General features: G+C 47.5%; 1 protein-coding gene across 4 annotated transcripts in view; it reads right to left on the reverse strand.

Annotated features, from left to right (window-relative positions):
- CD151 (CD151 molecule (Raph blood group)) overlaps positions 1 to 17,133 on the reverse strand; it is a 31,527-nt gene extending 14,394 nt beyond the window's left edge. The window contains exons 1-4 of one of the 4 annotated variants that reach the window (XM_050975279.1): positions 17,062 to 17,122; positions 13,206 to 13,303; positions 3,918 to 4,038; positions 1,196 to 1,296 (exon numbers count right to left, since the gene is read on the reverse strand). The gene's annotated coding sequence lies outside the window, so the exon portion shown is untranslated. Of the gene's footprint in view, positions 1 to 1,195; positions 1,297 to 3,917; positions 4,039 to 13,205; positions 13,304 to 17,061 lie in introns of all 4 variants that reach the window. The other 3 variants (XM_050975277.1, XM_050975278.1, XM_050975280.1) reach the window with 3 other exon arrangements.
- Between the last annotated feature and the right edge of the window lie 564 nt (positions 17,134 to 17,697).

A 17,697-nucleotide genomic window follows, 5' to 3' on the forward strand; every position in this document is an offset into this window, starting at 1 on the left:
TCCTTGTGCTTCATGCCAGTCCACTCAAAAGCCCCAACCAGGCCCCTGCTTTAGAAACTAACAAATGAAGCTAACAAGGAAAGCAAGAGTGTGAACATGCCAACAGTCCCACCCATTCCCATTTCCATCATGATTTCACAAGAAAATATTTTTCTCCAGAATAACATCTGGCAACAGCAGCTGGCAGGATAATGTTGCTTCACTGGCAAAGGGAGCAGCTCTGAGATGGTGGCACAGATCAAGGAGAACAACTCTTCAGAGTTATCTCCAGAAAAGATCATAACCTCCAGCAATGCTCAGATTAATTACCATGTTGCAGCACAAGTGCCCCGGGCTTTGGGAAGGAATGGATGCTGCTGGTACTGTATGCACCCACCAGGCTTGCAAATCCTCCATGAGAAGAGCCCCAAGAACACAGCATTCATGGAAGGTGACAGATTTATAGTTCCCAGAGGCTTCATTAAGCTACAGAACAAGAATGACAGCAGCAAGGCAGCCACACATGCCTGCACAACTCAGAACAGGTACCTCAACCCAGATCTGGGAGATGTCTTCCAGTAACAGGACATCTGGCCACCCCTCCTAATATCAGGGCTGTATGTAGAGGAACGTGCACTGCAGGTTTGCAGAGACTGACCAGGGGAGGATAACCATGATTTCTGTCCTTAGGCTTCTTGGCTCAGTTTCCCTCTTTTCCCTCTTGCTCCCGAGGGTTTTAGGAACCAGTCTTCCTTCACTGCTTCCTTCCATCCGTCTGTCTGTCCCCTACCTATTGCCATACAGCAGGTGCTGGGCCCTAGCAAGGGATACTAACTTGTCCCTCCTTCTGTTCCAAGAGCTCAGAAATCTCAAGTCACAACTCCATCTAGTCCAGGGTGAGGACTGGGCAGACACACAGCTGAGACTGCACTTGCATCAGATGACAGGCAGTCTGAAATCCCCCTCAAGATCCTGCTCCACCCAGCACTGGGTCCAGGCCTTTCAGGCAGCCTGGCTTCGCTGCTGGCAGGAGAGGATATGCCTGTTTCCAGAGAGCTGGCAGGGAACAGCTGCAGGTTTATAAAGCAGGGTGAATCACCAGGGATGGCAGACCATGAATCAGAAAGCAATCAGGGCTGTCTCCTGTTTGATCTATCCTTCCTAGCCAGGAGCAGAGCTGATGGCACTGGCTGCCTCTGCATGCTTACTGACTCACCCAGCCAACTATTAAGGGAAAGGCAGCTCTGCAGACCCTCTTTTTGGAAGGGGTGGTTGTGCTCCTTGCCTCACACAGGGTGATCTGCTGCCTCCCATCACCTGCAAAGACAGGATCGGGTATCAGGGAGCTATCCTGGTCTTCGGGGAAAGCAAGAGAGCGCAGGAGACTACAGCGAAATGCTTTTCCCAAGCAGCCCCCGAGCGGGAGGGGGGAACCACAATCTGCTTCCCAGGCTTAGGGGCACTTCAGGCTCTGAGCCTTGTGGTCCCAAAAAGCACAGAGGTGTTGATCAGTGTCACAGCACCAGGATGAATATGAGGGCCTCATCCTGAATTCACTGACATAGCCAGAGTCTCTTGCCTTCAGTCATCCTTTTAACAAGCCCTCAGAACTGATAGGAATCACTCTTGAAACTGGACAAGGAGCAGCAACAGTAATTAACACTCAAAATTCTGTTCTATTTTAAACACTGTGGAAAAAAAACCTGTTCTGAATCACTATCAATAATTACACATGAGCTCTCTGATGAACAGGAAATGGAAAGCTCTGCCACAAGGGTATATTTACAATTACATAAAAACATATTAATTAAACATGAGCTTCATAATGGGAAGTACTTTGCTAACTGAAAAAGTGGTTAGAAGACTAAAAGTATTTCCATAATGAAGTTTACTTGGTCCAGTCCAGCAGACAGTAGCTTCATCAGCAAGTTAAATTTCAGCAGGCAATCAAGGAATACAGACTGTGAAATTTAGTCACACAATGGAAAGAAGTATTTTTATGGAAGTCACGAGAATCAACAAGAGGTTCCTACTAAGCCCACACACATACACACTGCAACAGAAATGACAGAGAGAAATAATTCTCTAGGGAAAGCAAAATGCATTAAGCTGAGAGGAAAAAACAAGTGACAGAACCTGTAGAGGAAAAGGAGGGGTAACAGTCTGTAGATTAATTCAAGAAACTGGGAGTTGAACAGCTTGAATCCAGCTTCCCACTCTGACACAGACTTCGTGCATAGACTTGGGCAACTCCCTCAGTCTGACCCTTGCATCTCTCTTCCTCCCCAGTGCAAGACCCTCACCTTTCTCTAAAGCCAGTCATTTTTTGAGGATCTGCACTGAGAAACTCTGCTGATGGAGGAATGCCAGCTGAGAGGCATGACAGGCTCCAGGTGACTGGCAAATTGGCAAAAGACCGACACCAACATGATTTCATGAACTCAAAAGTGCTTTTGCCAGCAAAGACTACTTCAGCCAGTGAACTGGAACAACCTCTTTTATGATTAGTAAAATACATACTTATAATGAGAGGAATGCCTGGTAAAGCGACTTTGGCAATGATTTATGAGGCTTGCTGGTTCAAATACATCAGAGATTGAGAGATGCTAACAATGAAGTATGTGAGTAAGAGTGGATAACAGTAGAATATCAGTGAAGCGAGGAACCTACACAAACATCTCAAAAAGATAAAAAAAATGAAGAGTGAGCTCATCCTGCCCTGTGTGACTGCAAGCCACAGCCTCCTAGGAGGGTAAGAATATACAGTGCATAACTGCCAGGCAAGGCTGGGATCACATCAAACATGAAACCATTCTATGGTCTGATTTTCTTGGGTTCTCATCCTACCATGAACCCTTAGGACAAACCAGACCACAAGAGCTCACCAGAAGTTGAGCAGTATGGCTCCAGTTCTGGGTGCTGAGCATCTGAGAACACAAGCACTGCACAGACAACTGTGAAACCTAAAATTTCAATGGCAGGACTTGTCTGTGTGTTCCACACCACTCCACTGTATTTTTCTTTGCAGATCCAGAGGCACACATAAGCATGCACACACAGCCCAGCTCAGAAAGCATATGACATGCACACACACACACTCCTGCTGGATAGACATTCATTTAGTCATCCCAGACACTGCTTGGTACATTTGCCTCAACTTGCACAGTAACAGCACTTAATTAAACAGCAAAGAAAGCCAGGCCTGCAGGGTTTTTCTGCACAACCTGCCCTAAAGCAGCATGTGACAGATGGGGAAGAAACAATGCCAAAGAAAATGAATAGCTCCCAGGCCATTAAAAGCAACATTATTTAAAAGTATTGATTTTTGAGTGATAGCAAGCAAATTGGTATCCAACACGTCAGTGACAACTATTCCACAGATAACTCATATACCACAACTTAGATAACTTCTAACATCTTTACCAAAGCACATAAGAAAGACTCACTGCAGGAAATCCCACTGCACCTATGCTGTAACAAAAGTGCAATCACTGGGCACACTGCTGGCCTGGAGGGAAATGTTCCACTGGAGACTATCTGAGCTGGGCCAGATAACCCTGGCAGCCATCAGCAAACAAAGCAGACATCCTTCCCTTGGTATGTGCAGTGCAGGTGTGGGCCAATAACTTTAATCTTCAGCAAACTCACTGACATTCTTCATCAAGGCTAAATTCCAGCCTCTGAAAGCATGACCTCTCTTGAGTTCCCCTCTGTAAGATGAAAACATTACCACTGACACTTTACCTACTCCACTGAACATCCTCAGAAAGGGCCTCCAGCTACTTCTCACCTGCCAGAAAGCAGCTAAAAGTAAATCAAGTAAAGCCTTCCCAGGAGAGGAATTCTGAAGCTTGCAGGTAAAGAGGTCAAATTCACACCGTGTGCCATTATCCACCCCAAACTGACAGCCAACATGGATCAGCAGTCTTGACACTGACCTTTCACCACCAAAGCAGGTGACAGCACCAGTGCAAATGTTCAGTCCTCTTCAAAGGCTTTTTTCCACCCCCTCTCTTCTTGCTGGCTATAGTCTGTTGCTGGATTTAGGAAAGCAGAAAGCTGAAGGAAAAAAAGAAGAGAGATGCAGAGAATCATGAACTATGCCCAAAACTATTCTGAAATCAATATATGATTATATGCTTTGCCATCAAGTCCTTTAAGTAGAGAGCACCTGATTTCAGAATATCTCTTCTGAATGCATTTGATTAAACTGCAAAGTGTGCACTGGATAACAGGGAAGAGCTCAACTGCAGCATGGGGGAGCATGAACATCTTCTGCTGGTAGAAAGCTGTCAGAACAGGTTTGTATTTACTGCTGCATCCTGTAAATGCTGCTATCAATTCTGTCAAGGCTGTGTACACAAAAAGACAGCTCATTCTGGTGGAAAAGGCCTGAAAGCAACTCTATGAGAAAGACTCTCATGAAGATCCTTCTGTGCAGTGCAAAGCCCTTCTTGGCATTAGTGCCTTGAAGTGATAAAGTTTTCAACCTGGTCATGGGAACCCCACCCTCTCTCCTTCCTCAGCTCTCCCTTCTGATGAAGCCATGCAGCCATTGATAGCCACACTCCAGTCATGGGATTCATCCCATCAAGATTCAGTCATGGCAAGTAGGTTGTGGCTTTCTAGCAGCACAGTGGCTTCCAGGTCCTCTCGTTTGTTGCCCACACTGAGTGTACCAGTGCAGAGACACCTCACCTGCGCTGTCAACCACATCACCTTTTTAGAAATGTCCTCCAGTGTACCCAGCACATGGCAGAGCAACAGGCTGTGGGTCCTTGCTAGCACTCCATCCCTCTAACCTTGGTGTGTCATTCCATGGTTTGCCATTTCTGTGGAGGCAGCTAGGCTGCATAAGTCTGCAGTACTGGAAATGGTCTCTAGCATCCTCTCTTTCCCCTGTTCTTCTAAGGCAGAGGGTCCCAAACTAGCACAGTATGGACAACACACCTTCATTTGTAACCAGCTTGGATTACGCCTGCTTCCATTCCCTGTGAAAAATGATGCCAATAAGAGCCAGAAATTTGCTGATTCACATTACTACACAGCCTCTAGACCACAAAAACATCTCTTCAGAGAAACAAGCGGAAATTCCATTTCTTACACTACTGGAAGGCAGGCCAAACAAAGTTCTTGGGTTCGTTAATTAAAGGTCAGATAAGGGAACTTTCAGAGTAGCTAGGGAGAGGAGAAAAGGCGCAGTCACCTAGAAGGCAAGCAATACTTCTTAATCCTCCTGAGCCTGGGCCCAAACTCACCAAGACCAGCCCCAGGGCCCTGCCCTCTATTCATCTGCTTCATGCAGCTCCCACACTCCTGGACTCCTGGCTTTTCAGAAGGGAAAGCTGACCCAGGACACAAAGCTCAATGCTTTGCTTTCCATCTCAGCACTTTGGAACGTGCTGCAAAGTCAAAGTACTTGTGCCTTTGACTGGGGAGAATGCAAAACATAAGTCAGGCATCCACTGAAGAGCAAAAGCTCCTTCTAAAGAATTGTCATTTAAATTTAGGAGGGAGGGGGGAACAGGCACACAGAACAGATTTTGATCAAAATCCCACCTCCTTGACATCTTTGGCAGACCCTGCTTGACCCTACCTCTTGACTGGGAGAGCACTTTTCCAAAGAACTGAAAGAGGGTAAATTCATTCCCATTCTGGGAGTCTGGGAGGATCTCATATCAAGAGTCTGTGTCAAAGCAACATCTCCATGGGCACATGACAGCTCTGCTGTCACCCCTCAGAATGCTTGCCAAATCCCTCCTTTCTTCTGCCCTGGCTCAAGGTGCTGTGTTTTGAATAGACCCCTTAAGAGAGCAGCCTCCAAACTCCTGCTCACTTTCGTAAGAGCCAAGTATCCAGAGAGGAGCTGCATGCCTAATACACCTGAGCAGTCACCTGCTCTTTGAGACAAGACTATCTCCAGAGAAGAGCATTCAGACCTTTGACTCATATTTTCAAGACTGTTTACTCCCCCAGGGGAGGGGCTTACTGGAGCATTAATAACAATAAGTATAAATTTCAAACTCAGCAAGGATTTACATGTTCAGCACCACCCACATAACTGCACATTAAGTGTTTTATGAGAGAGTTAGCCAAGCTGGGTGAGGCAATGCCTGGCTGCAGAATCCTTGAGGATAACAAGGACCTTGGCATAAAACCAATTTTACAACCATTAATAAAAGAAAGCATAAGAGAGAAAGATAAGAGTGATCAAGCGTGCCTGGGACTGTGTGTCTGTACCCTAGCACTGTTTCACTACAAAGCAAACAAAAAGCCCTTCCCTGACAAAACATTCAGTCAGCCCCAACCTGAGAGCACAAAGCCCATGCCTCCTGCCCCCAGAAGTGGGAAAGCAGGGAAACAAGCAGCCCCTCCAAGCACCTAGTCCCCATCAGGAGCTGGAAGGCAGGCAGAGACCAGCACCCACTGTGTGACCAAGGGAAACTCCTTCTGCGTCAAACAACCTCCTCTTGTATCCCACAAGGCCTCCTTTATCCTGAAGGATCCCAAAGCACTTCACGCTATTTATACACAGGAACCACTTCACTAGTCATTGAGCTGAGGAGAGGAACAATAACCTTCTCTTTTCTCTCACTGGAAGCTGCAGAAATCAGTGCCTGGCTGTGTTTGCAGAGAGCTCACAGCAATGAGGGTTTGACACAACAAGGAGCAATAGTTCAGATAGGTCAGGGTCAGCCAACAGACAAGGCAAACTCTTCACTGCAGCCTACTATTGGTATTGTAAATTCTATTTTCCCAACTCTGCTCATGGGCATTGTGGGGTTCTATTTGTTTGGGGTTTTCTTTTCCTTTTTTTTAATTTTAAGCAGGGCTTTGTCTGCACTGGAGAATTTACCAGTAGCATTAAACCACACTTCTAAACAAAGCATTTTGTGCCGAATCAGCTTTCTGCCTGATCCCTTCCTATTCATTATCTTCCTATTCATCCCATTCATTTTGAGCCCAGTGCTCTGAGGCAAAGCCACTGGGTTCTCAGTGTTTTCAGAGAGTGCTCACAAAACCTCCCTGCTCTGTAGCCATGCCAGTACTAGAACCAAGTCAACAAGCACTAAAAGTCCTGGGAAGATAGAAATCCTCCCAGCCTCCACAAAACCTATTCAGACAACTCTCCACAGGAATTCAAAGCACTCTCCAAATAATGCAGCAGTGATAACCATTTTTTCACTCTCTGCAAAAAGCTGGGTTTTTACACAGTGGTTTGTGCTGAGAGCAAAGACTAACCAAAGGACACGTGCTGTATGGTAGCTGCTACACAGTCACTCAAAATTTGGCTGCAGTCTCAGTGCAGTTTTGTTCCCTACATATCTGTACACTGAAAAGGTGCTCAGCTAAAAGCCAGTAGATTTTCTACCTCCCCACAGTGTCAGGTGCATATCCCACGCAGATTGTCATCTCCACTGCATCAAACTCACAAACAAACTATAGGGCTTAAAATCCCACTATTAAAAGCTTATGCAGCAGTATTTGGAAGAGAGAGAAGGCAATTTGTGTGCCACCACAAGGTACATCTCTAGCCTCTCAATCACATAGTGTTCTATAATCTCACTGCCTGAAAGATCCTCTGTCTCCTCAAAGCACCCCAATAAAGAAAAAAGAGAGCAGGTTATAACAGGAGCACAGAGAGATTAAGTGCCTCTCCCAGCAGAGAGAAGAAGTGAATTTGCTCTCCTCAACATCCATCCTCATGCAGCCAAGCTGTCCTGTCTGCTGGAAGACCAATGCAGAACACAAAGCTATAAACCACAAAGTTTTCAAGTTACTTGTTAGAACTCACTGCCTTGCCTGTGCCCAAGACACCTGACTGCAAACAGCACAAAGCAAGAGGTGCACAAAAACCCACACCAGCTTTAGCTTTTGTACAAAACTTGTTTTGTTTTGAGTGTGTTGTTCCTGCTTTCACTTTCTGTGGTGCAAATAAGGAAAGCAAGTCTCTGGAGTCACCCCACACATCTCTCCAAGCAGCCTGCCTCAGAGTGAACTCCACCAAAATCAAATTTAAAACCAGTTGACAAGGGATTTGGCAGTGGAAACCAAGGTTAACATTCTTACTGCTTCAGCCCAATTGCTGATTAGCTCAGGACTGAAGCCAGCCATGCCAGAGAAAACCTCTGAGCATGCCAGCAGTGGAGCAGGTACCTGCAGTACCAGGAATGAGGTGATGCACTTTGCAGTGCCCTGGCATTCAGACAGAATAGGGAACATCGTGCAGACACAGAACAGGGCAACAGCAGCTCTCAACTCATCATGGCAACCACAGATGCAGCGACAATTTCAGGAGCCTCCCTTTCTACACAGAATATCCTCATGTGGGAACAGTCCCATCTGGAAATACCCACTTTCCTAACAGCAGCACCAGGAATGGACAAGAAATCTCTTCTGACCATCAGTCCTTATATATATCCCCGGTACCACTGTCTCTGGAGGTGTTCTGAAGCAGTCACTGAACGATTTGAGGAGTTATATTCCTCTCCACAGCTAAATTCACTTTATTAGAGTCAGATCAAATATCAAGCACAGTCAAGGGCAATTAAATGACATTTCATTTCCCAGAGTTATAAGTCGAAGTTCATAGGAGCTGTCTCTCTCCTGTTGCTATAGGAGCAGTGCTGGAAACAATGCTCAATCAACGCTGCATAAGGCTGCATTGAAAAGGATCGTTCTTCCAGTAAAATTAAACAACTCCAGCCAAAAATAAAACATTCCTCCCCCTTCCGCCCTGCCCTTGCGTAGCACGTTTTAATGACTCCACCAAAACCATTTACTGCAGCTGTTTTTGGAGCAGCCTGCAAACTTGACTGGGAGGCACCAGCATGTGAATAAACAACCGGGAGGCAAGGGCTGCCTCCAGGCAATTACTTGCTGGCCCTTCACCAAGGCGGGCAGCAGGAGACAAGCTACAAAGAAGTCCCTGGTTCCATAGCATGCACCACTAAGCTCCAAAGAAATCCCCCAGCCCCTTGGCAACAACGGCTTCCCTGAAACACCTGGCTCTGCCGGTGGCACGGGGAGCTGGGCTTGCCCTGGCCCTCTCTGCAGCTTCGAGCAAAGGCACAGGCAAAGGGCAGATCTCCAATAGGGGTACAGAGCCATAATCAGCACAGCAACTTGGGCAAGTCTGTCTCAGTGTATGTCCTGGTTTTGGCTGGGATAGAGTCAGTGTTCCCCTTAGTAGCCAGTGCAGCGCTGTGGTTTGGATTTAGTATTGAGAACAATGTTGATAACAAACATGTTTTGGTTGTTGCTAAGCAGTGCTTACTCTAGATCAAGGACTTGACCATTTCCCACGCTCTGCCAGTAAGGAGGTGCACAAGAAGGAAAACACCATGGCCAGGACAGCTGATCCAAACTGGCCAAAGGGATGTTCCATGCCACAGAATGTCAGACTCAGGATATAAACTGGGGGGAGCTGGCCTGAAGCTGCTGGTCACTGCTGGGGGACAGGCTATGGAGTTTTGTTGTGCATCATTTGTGTTTCTTGGGGTTTTTTCTCTCTCACTCTCCTTTTCATTACTACTATTGTTATTATTAAAATTATTACTACTATAGTCATATTTTACATTGGTTCAATTGATAAATTGCTCTTATCACAACCCATAACTTTTAATTATATTATTTTACTGATTCTTCACTCCATCCCATCAGGGCAGGGGCATGAGGGACGGGTGGCTGCATGGTACATAATTGCTGGCTGGGGTTAAACCATGAGAGTGTAATCATCTACTTCTTTTAGAGCTGGCAAGGAAAAGAAAGTGGGAAAGGGTTCTAACAGATGCCAGCACAAAACAGCTGGACTTCAAAGGAAGCAGGGAAATGCTGAAGGGGATTTCTCCACCAAACCACCCTCCTGTTAACTTAGGAGTCTATGAAGAAGCTTCAATAAAGGAAAGCCTAAAATTACTTTGAAACTTAATCCTCCCCGCAACCACCCCATCCACCTTAGAGGTCAATTTTCAAGTCAGGAGGAACCATTATCATCTCATCTGATCTCCTGTTATTTTAAAGTTTAACATTTAAAGACTAGAAGCAGTCCACTCTGTATTCTACAGTAGCATATTCTACCCTGGAATAACCCTCAAATAGCAAGAAGACTCAAGAACATTTCAGGAGATGGGAGAAACCATACTTTGTTCCCTCAGAAGCCTCTAAAAACATAACTGGCACATCCCCAGCATCCAGACTTCTTTGAGCTCAGCAGAAAGCAGCAGAGCACTTTGCTCTCCGTTGCTGGGCAGACTCATTATCCATCTTTCAATTTATCCAATGCCATTAGTGAGCAGGAGGGGAAAAGCAGTCCACAACACAGCTCACTTGTAGGTTAAGACTCCCAGTAAGTCCTTAAGTATTAAAAGAAAACATACCCAAGAGAAAAACCAAGAAGAACACAGTCAAAAGTTTCTGAAGAAACCGAGTCACTGTCTTCAATAGTAAATGCCCACTGTGAAAATGAGGCTCCTCTAGGATAGACAAGGATAGAGAAAACCAGAAAACAAAACTTATCTCTTGCTTTTGAAGAATTTATAAAAACCCTAAAATCCATGCTGGAAGTAACCAGGTCAATTCTAGCACAGATAATATTCCTCCAATTACTCACCTCAGCCAAAAGAGTGTTCTCGCTCTGACTGTCCAGGGTGGGGTATTGCAGGGAGAGGAGACCAGAGCTGGCCACACATGCTTATCAGTGTCAAAAATTATGAGGATACTGATGATCCACAGCAGTTGCACCCTCATACACAGGAAATCAGCTTCCCACTTACCCCCTGTAAATGTGTTATTGATAAGAATCACACTGATGTAACTACAATAATTTATTTTGGCTACTCTCGCTGCTCTCATCTAAGCTGGCTTTCCCCTCCCTTCTTTTTTTCTTAAAAGATTGTTAAAATTCTCGATGAAGTAGCAAACAATAAAACCCTTTTTTCTACAAGGGGATTCTCTTCCACATGGAGACAGTTGCAGCCAAAGTAAAGCTCATGACACCAGTGAAAGCAGAGGTTTTCCTCTGCAACTGTCTGCTATTCCCTCCTCCCAGGTTTCTAGCAGCACACCTGTGAGAAGGATGCACAATTCCACAGTGCCTGAGGGCACAAACAGCCCAGTGAAGTCAGGAACCACCCTCTTGTCCCAGTCTAAGCACAGTGGTTGAAGTTCCCTTTTTTCTTCCTGTCTCAGACACACTGCATACACCAGAGGTGAGCTCTGTGGGGTGCACAATGGACAGAACAGGCTTTTGTTTGGCTCTCCAGAGCCCACTTCTGAGGCTGAGCACAGCCTCATTCCTCAAACATGAGCTCAGCCAGACATTTGCACTCTTTCCCTGCTCAGGAGAAGGAAAAAACCCAGACAACTGGGAGTCAAAGGTGCAGGAACCAGCCTGACAGTTCTTCCCCAAATATAGGAAGAGGTCTTCCCAATAACTAGAAATATGTCCTTTTAAAAACCCTCTAAGTGGACAAGGCACATTGGAGACCACACCAGATGTCTCCTCACCTCCAGCAGACATCTCGCCTTTAGCCAAGTCTCCCAGCAAAGATGGAAAAGGGCTACTCCACATAGCAAGGGGGAACCTGCAACCAACCACAGGTCAACTCCTCAGCAAGTGGCACTTCTACACAGTACTGGACTCACCCTTTCTATGCTTCAACAGCCAAAACCACAAGCACAAAGCCTAATACTCCCCCATCCACGCATTCCTTGCACCCAACACAGAACCACGAGACTCTTTTGTGCTCCCACGTGTCCATGTGCCTGGCTGCTGCACTCACTGCACACCCCTGTGATGGCACACACAGCTCCCCACCACCTCCCTGGGAGCTCTGCATGCAGCTTGCAGTGGCCATGGAGAAAAGGAGCCAACCATGCCCATTCCAAGGGCAGTGTGGGGGTGAGATGTGGGATATGAATTTCTCCCTTCTGGATTCCACCAAAGCTAAGAAGAAATACTGACATTCACAAGCCATGACTCACGCCTGCCTTGTCAGACACTACAAAAGTCCTGCTCACTGCCTGGCATGTCAGAAATGTCAGCATGGCTGCCATCTGCCAGTTGGCTCTGATAGGAGATAAATTTCACCAAAACCATCCTTCCTCCTTGTTTTCTTTATTGTTGCACCGTGGTGGATAATTAGGGTCAGAGTATTCCCTAAAAACCAGAGGCATTGTGGCTGCTGCTCTAGCAGATAACAGGTCAGCAACTCACTCCACACAAAACAGAAACCTCTCCCACAGTAATTCCTACCTCCCACAGTAATTCCTACCTCCCACAGTAATTCCTAACTCAAACCACTCTTGGTTCCAGTTTTAACTGAATTTCATTAGTGAATGAGCCAATTAATCCACTGCTCATCCTCCAGCTATGCTGGTAAGTCATATGCTTGTACTGAAAGAGCTGCCAAGGACTACTTTCAGTCTGTGTTGAGCTGATTGCACTCCTGTCTGAGATGCACCTATGAAGCTGTACAGCACTTTTCTGGCTGGGACTGGATAGTCCAGCAAGATCAGCAAGATCCAAATGCAGCCCAGACTCCAAAATACACCTGTTATTCCACTATGCAATGCCAATAGTGCAAAATAATAATCATCTGCTTGGTCTGTCTCCTGTCCACTTCTTCCCAACAGGAGCAGAAGTGTTCCAGTGTGAGGTATCAGACATGTTTTCACCTCATCTATTTGTACAGTACAGCAGATCTTTCTCCCACAGCATCTCCAAAAGGTATTTCTTCCTTTAAACCTACCCCTCTCCTACAGTGGCAAAGACATCTGGGAAACATGCTGCAAATTTCAGCCCAACTCCACTGTTTCTTAAGTGTCCATCACACTGTTTCTTAAGTGTCCACATCACAGCTACAAGGACAGACTTCACCAAAGCACAGACACTCACCCTCGCAACTCTTCCCACTGCCCCAGCTCCCCACTGCTTTCTTTCTTATAAAAGTAAAGAAAACCTGAGTTAACAAGTGAACTTTGCTCCTTTTGTATCCAGATCTGGCACCTGCCACAGATAAGAAACAATGGTCAATGCCAAACATTTTATGTCACCGACTTCTGCCTCAGCTTTTCTTTATGAAGCCTCATCACCGCCGACAGGAACAACCAGTGGGTCTGAGCAACATCCTCTCCTGCACCTCCCACACATCTCATTTCCACCTCTCTTAAGAGGCTGTGCCACACCCCACATCCTCCACACTCCCCCTCTGGGATTCACTCACCTCAGCAGGCAGGAGAGGCAGCTCCATGGCAGCCTACAGGGATGCAGGCAATGCAATGTCCATCACAGCTGCACAGTGTGTATTTGCTTGGCTGCACCCTGCAAACAGTGCCTGTAGATCAGCACCCAAATGAATTTAAACAGCTGCCAAGGACCCTCCCTCAACTGTTGCAGAACAGAATTCCTGATATCCTTCCTTATCCCGCTAAACCAGTATCCTGCCGCCAATAATGTCCACCACTACTGGCATCAAAAGCATGCATGAAATACACACACACACACACACACACACACACACACACACACATATATATATATGTAACTCCATGAAAAGCCCAGCTGGCATGTCATGGCAACAATTCATGCTTGCATCCTTCTAAGGAGCTGGACACACTTTTAGTCCCATGTTGAGCTTATTGCACTCTGGCCATACAGAGGTGGGGTCATACCACCCAACCAGCACAAGAAACTCAGGCTAGAAACATGGACCAAGCTGGTCACACCCAAATGCCCAAAACATATCTCTTACTCAGCCATGAAATTCCTGGAATGGAAAATAGTCATCACCCTCCTGCTCATCTTGCCAAGAGTTTTATTACTGCCAGCAGCCAGGACACAGGACTTAGTAGGAGTCCCTGAATCCACTCCCCAGGATCCCAGGCTGTTGAGATCACAACCAGAGGAGTCTGGCAGGCAGAACAGAAAGGAGCACTGAAGAGAGATGCCCATCAGCAGTGCTGCTACTATAGGGGTAGATCAAGGGCCTGGCAGCCAACAGCTTCTGTGCTGTGGGGAAGGACGGAATGAGGCACTCTCAGCAGAACTGACAGAACACCTCATCTCCAATCCACACATCTGCCATTCCTCATTTCTCCCTCCCTGGCTTCAGACACAGGGTAGCAGGGAAAACCACATTTCTCACAGACTGGGAAGATGGTCACCATCTCAGGGAAAAGCTCTGTCAAAATGCACAAACAAAAAAGAATTGGAAAATGGGATGGTTTTATAGTGACCCTGTTAATTTCATTGCAGCTTTGTTGTGGCAAAAGAAAAACCACTCAGTGTCTGAAAGGGAGGATGAGTGAATGAGACAGAAGGAGACCTGGTCTGTACCCTTAGGATCTTGAAGGTTTTTAAACAGCCAGGGAGACTTAGGCTTCTGTTCCTCAAAGCCAGAGAAACCGAGATGAGCTGTCATTTCTAGGAGCACCCCTCCCTCAGGCTTTCCATGACCTCAGCTGCCAGTGCACACACCCAGGGAGAGCTGGAGATAACCCAGTGTTGAGCTCAAGAGCAGACAGTAGAGTTGAGGGGTAGAACATCCTCTCAGGAGGCTTAAGGAATAGGGCTTGGGGGTAGTAATGGTAAACTGGGACATGAAAAAGCACAGCTTTTTTTGTTGTTGTTGTTTCAAAGGCTGTCAATCTTTTTCTTTCTAAGCTTCTGCCTAAGAAGGCACAAGAAGACCAGAGGGACAGTATGATTGCTTTATAAATGATCAAATTACCTGGAAATGCCAGACAGGATAGTCTGCCACAAGCAGACTATCACACATGGTGGTAAGAGATGTTACACAAACAAACACATGTAAACACACATTTTCCTTCCATCCATAACCAATAGTTCAATGTGTTCGTGAGCTAAGAAGCCAAACTATGTAGAAGGAACAAGGGAATTTGCCTGTGGGATAACCTGGCTAGAAGAGACACAGCTCTCTAATCAACCCCCTCAGGGCTGTCTCAAGAGCAAGGGAGTTGTTGCCTTCTGTGCATCTCTGATGGAAACAGTTCAAGTCATGCTACAACTTTTATTTACTGGGAATGATAGGCCAGCTGGAAAGTTCCTAAGGGGAAAGAGAGCCCTTCACAGCCACTCCCACCCAGCATTTTTGCTTGACAGGGAATACCAGCAGCTTTCTTCCACCCCCTTATTGAAGAATGTATCACACCCAAAGAGAGACACTTTCAGATGTGGCACTGCAAGTCGCAAATAAAACCCCTTTAATGCACCTGCTTTGAGTTAAGAGAAATAAAACTGGTTAAATTCTCACAAAATGTACCACAAGAGTGATTAACCACCTCAGAATCCAGAGTAAAATGAAGTGTCACAGATGGGACAAGCACTCAGAAAAGGCATTTTCTCATTGATCCCTGAAGTCAGCATACAGCAGGGAGTGCCAGGACTTTTACCAAGCAACTGGGGGAATCATTCTCCTTCACTGCAGAAGCCACAGGACAATGACCACATGCAACAGTTTGGAATGAAACATGCTTTTTGCAGAAATACAGCATATGACCAAAAGTAAATACAGGCCAGGAACTCAAAGACATCATCAGCAAACTACAGAGGCAGGATGTGATCTGAGGTGAATTACATGGAGGAGCTCAAAAGCTGCCACCTCCTCCAGCTCACAGCTCAAGCTTCCAGCAAGGGCATCTGACGAAGAAGTGCTGGCACCAGAGCAGCTGGAGCAAACCAGAGCCCACCTGTGCAAGCCAGAGCTGTGCCTTTGACAGGGACCTGTCACCAGATGCATAAAGCATAAGTGATGCTAGCCCAGCTTCCAACAATCGACAGACTGGGAACTGCCTGTCCTAGGCACACAAAATGCTTCAGAGAATATAAATGCACTGAAACTTCTGCACTGACTTTTCTAGTTACCATGAGCTCAGCCACAGCTCAGCCAAGACAGGCACTCTGCTCCCTCCACCACAGACAGTCCTTTGGCAGGAGGACTGGGACAGACCTTCGTTGTACTGGTGGCAAGCTAAGAGACTCTTCAGCCTCCACAATACCAGCTGGTAAGACCATCCATCACACCCAAAGGTTCCCTAAGAACTTTGCCATTGGACACGTATGTCACAAAGGAAATGTCTTTTCTCAAAAGAGACATCTTTCAAAACTCAGCAAATGGGCTCTGATGGGTGATGCTATTTCAATCGACTCTTTTTCTAGAGGGCACCACATGAACCCTCAGAGAAAGCCAGGAACCTCTGTAGGAGGACAAAAGAAGTGAAGCAGTGCAGAATTTAAGGGATGCTACAGAGTAGCCTGAAATAAAGACGTCACTGCTAAAACTCAACAGGATACTGCAACAAGCTGATTACAAAAGCCCTCAGTATAAGTCAGACTTTAAAGATAAAAAAATTTATGTTCTTCATGAGAGGACAAGAAGAAGCTATTAGTAAAGATTCCTCATGGCAAGCAACACCACGGTGCAGAAATAACCCACTGCCATAAGCTCCCCATCTGATGCAGCTTCCAGAAAGAGAAGGGAACAGAACATCGCCTGGACTGTGTGGTAAACAAGCGCTCCTTCTCCCCCATCCTCCGCCTACAAGGGTCCTACAAGCCCAGCATAAAGGCCAACTCTTTATTTGTTCAACAGGGAAATTTAAGGGAACAAAAGGCGGAGGGGGATAATAATCGTTTTACAAGACTTATGGCAACATTCAGAACACCTTTACTAATTCAGCGGGCTGTGCAAAGTTTATGACACCAGCTGCAACAGGTTAAAACACTTTTCTAAGGAAAAAAAACCAACCCAACAAAGCATACAAGGGCCAAGCCCCTGCAGAGCTGTGCAGTGCCACAGGGCGCCGGAGGGGAAGCAGAGCGGTAGAGCTGCGGTCGAGCCGGGGTCGGGCGGCCGCGGCCAGGTCCCCACGGGCGCGGGGTGCCGGCAGGGACGGATGGAGCGCCGGGCCCCGCTGCCGCACACGGGGCCCGGGGCCCGCGCCGTGCCCGGCTCTCCCGTGCTGCCGCCCCAGCCCCTTCCCCGGCCCCGCTCCCCGGGGCCGCCGCGCCCCCCGCCTCCCCGTCCCACCGGTGCCGCCATTTCGGGCGCTCCGCCTCACCCTGGGCCGCCGCTCCGCGCCGCCGCACGCCCCGACCTGCCGCGCCGCGCGGGAGGGAGGCAGCGGGCGGGGAGGGACCGGGGAAGGCTCCCTCAGGAGGGCGGGAGGGAGGCGCGGCCGGCCCGGCCCACCCCAGCCCGGCCCCCCTCCCCCGCCGGCCGGCCGCTCTCGGCCCGCTCGGCTTGGACCTCCGGCCGCCCGTGCTCTGCGGCGCCGTCCCAAACCCCGGCCCTCGGCTCCTGCACGTTGCCGTTTCCATTGCCGCAGGCAACACGTTACAGCGAGCTCCAGATGGAGCGGCTTTTTTGGCTTTTTTTTTAAGGCGTCAGGCCTGCTTGTTAAAAGTGTTCTCCATGAAACACCCTGGAAATCAAGATCAAGCCCTGACTGGCAGATTGCCTCATCCTCCCATTACCTCACCTGAGCCACAGCCCGCATACTTCAGCGCTAAGCAGCAGCCCCGTGCGAGGGATGCTCCCGGGAAAAAACTCCCGCGCCCGCTCCACGGCTGAGTGGACTCTCGTGGTTTTTCAGGAGTCGGATGAAGAGAGGAGAGCTGGCAGGGAATGGAGAGGCCAGTTTAGAACCTCCTGGGTGCTTACCTTAACTTGTGCATGTGCCAAGCTCAGAAATCAC

The sequence above is a fragment of the Serinus canaria genome, chromosome 5 (genome assembly GCF_022539315.1).
Source record: "Serinus canaria isolate serCan28SL12 chromosome 5, serCan2020, whole genome shotgun sequence".
NCBI classification, from domain to species: Eukaryota; Metazoa; Chordata; class Aves; order Passeriformes; family Fringillidae; genus Serinus; species Serinus canaria.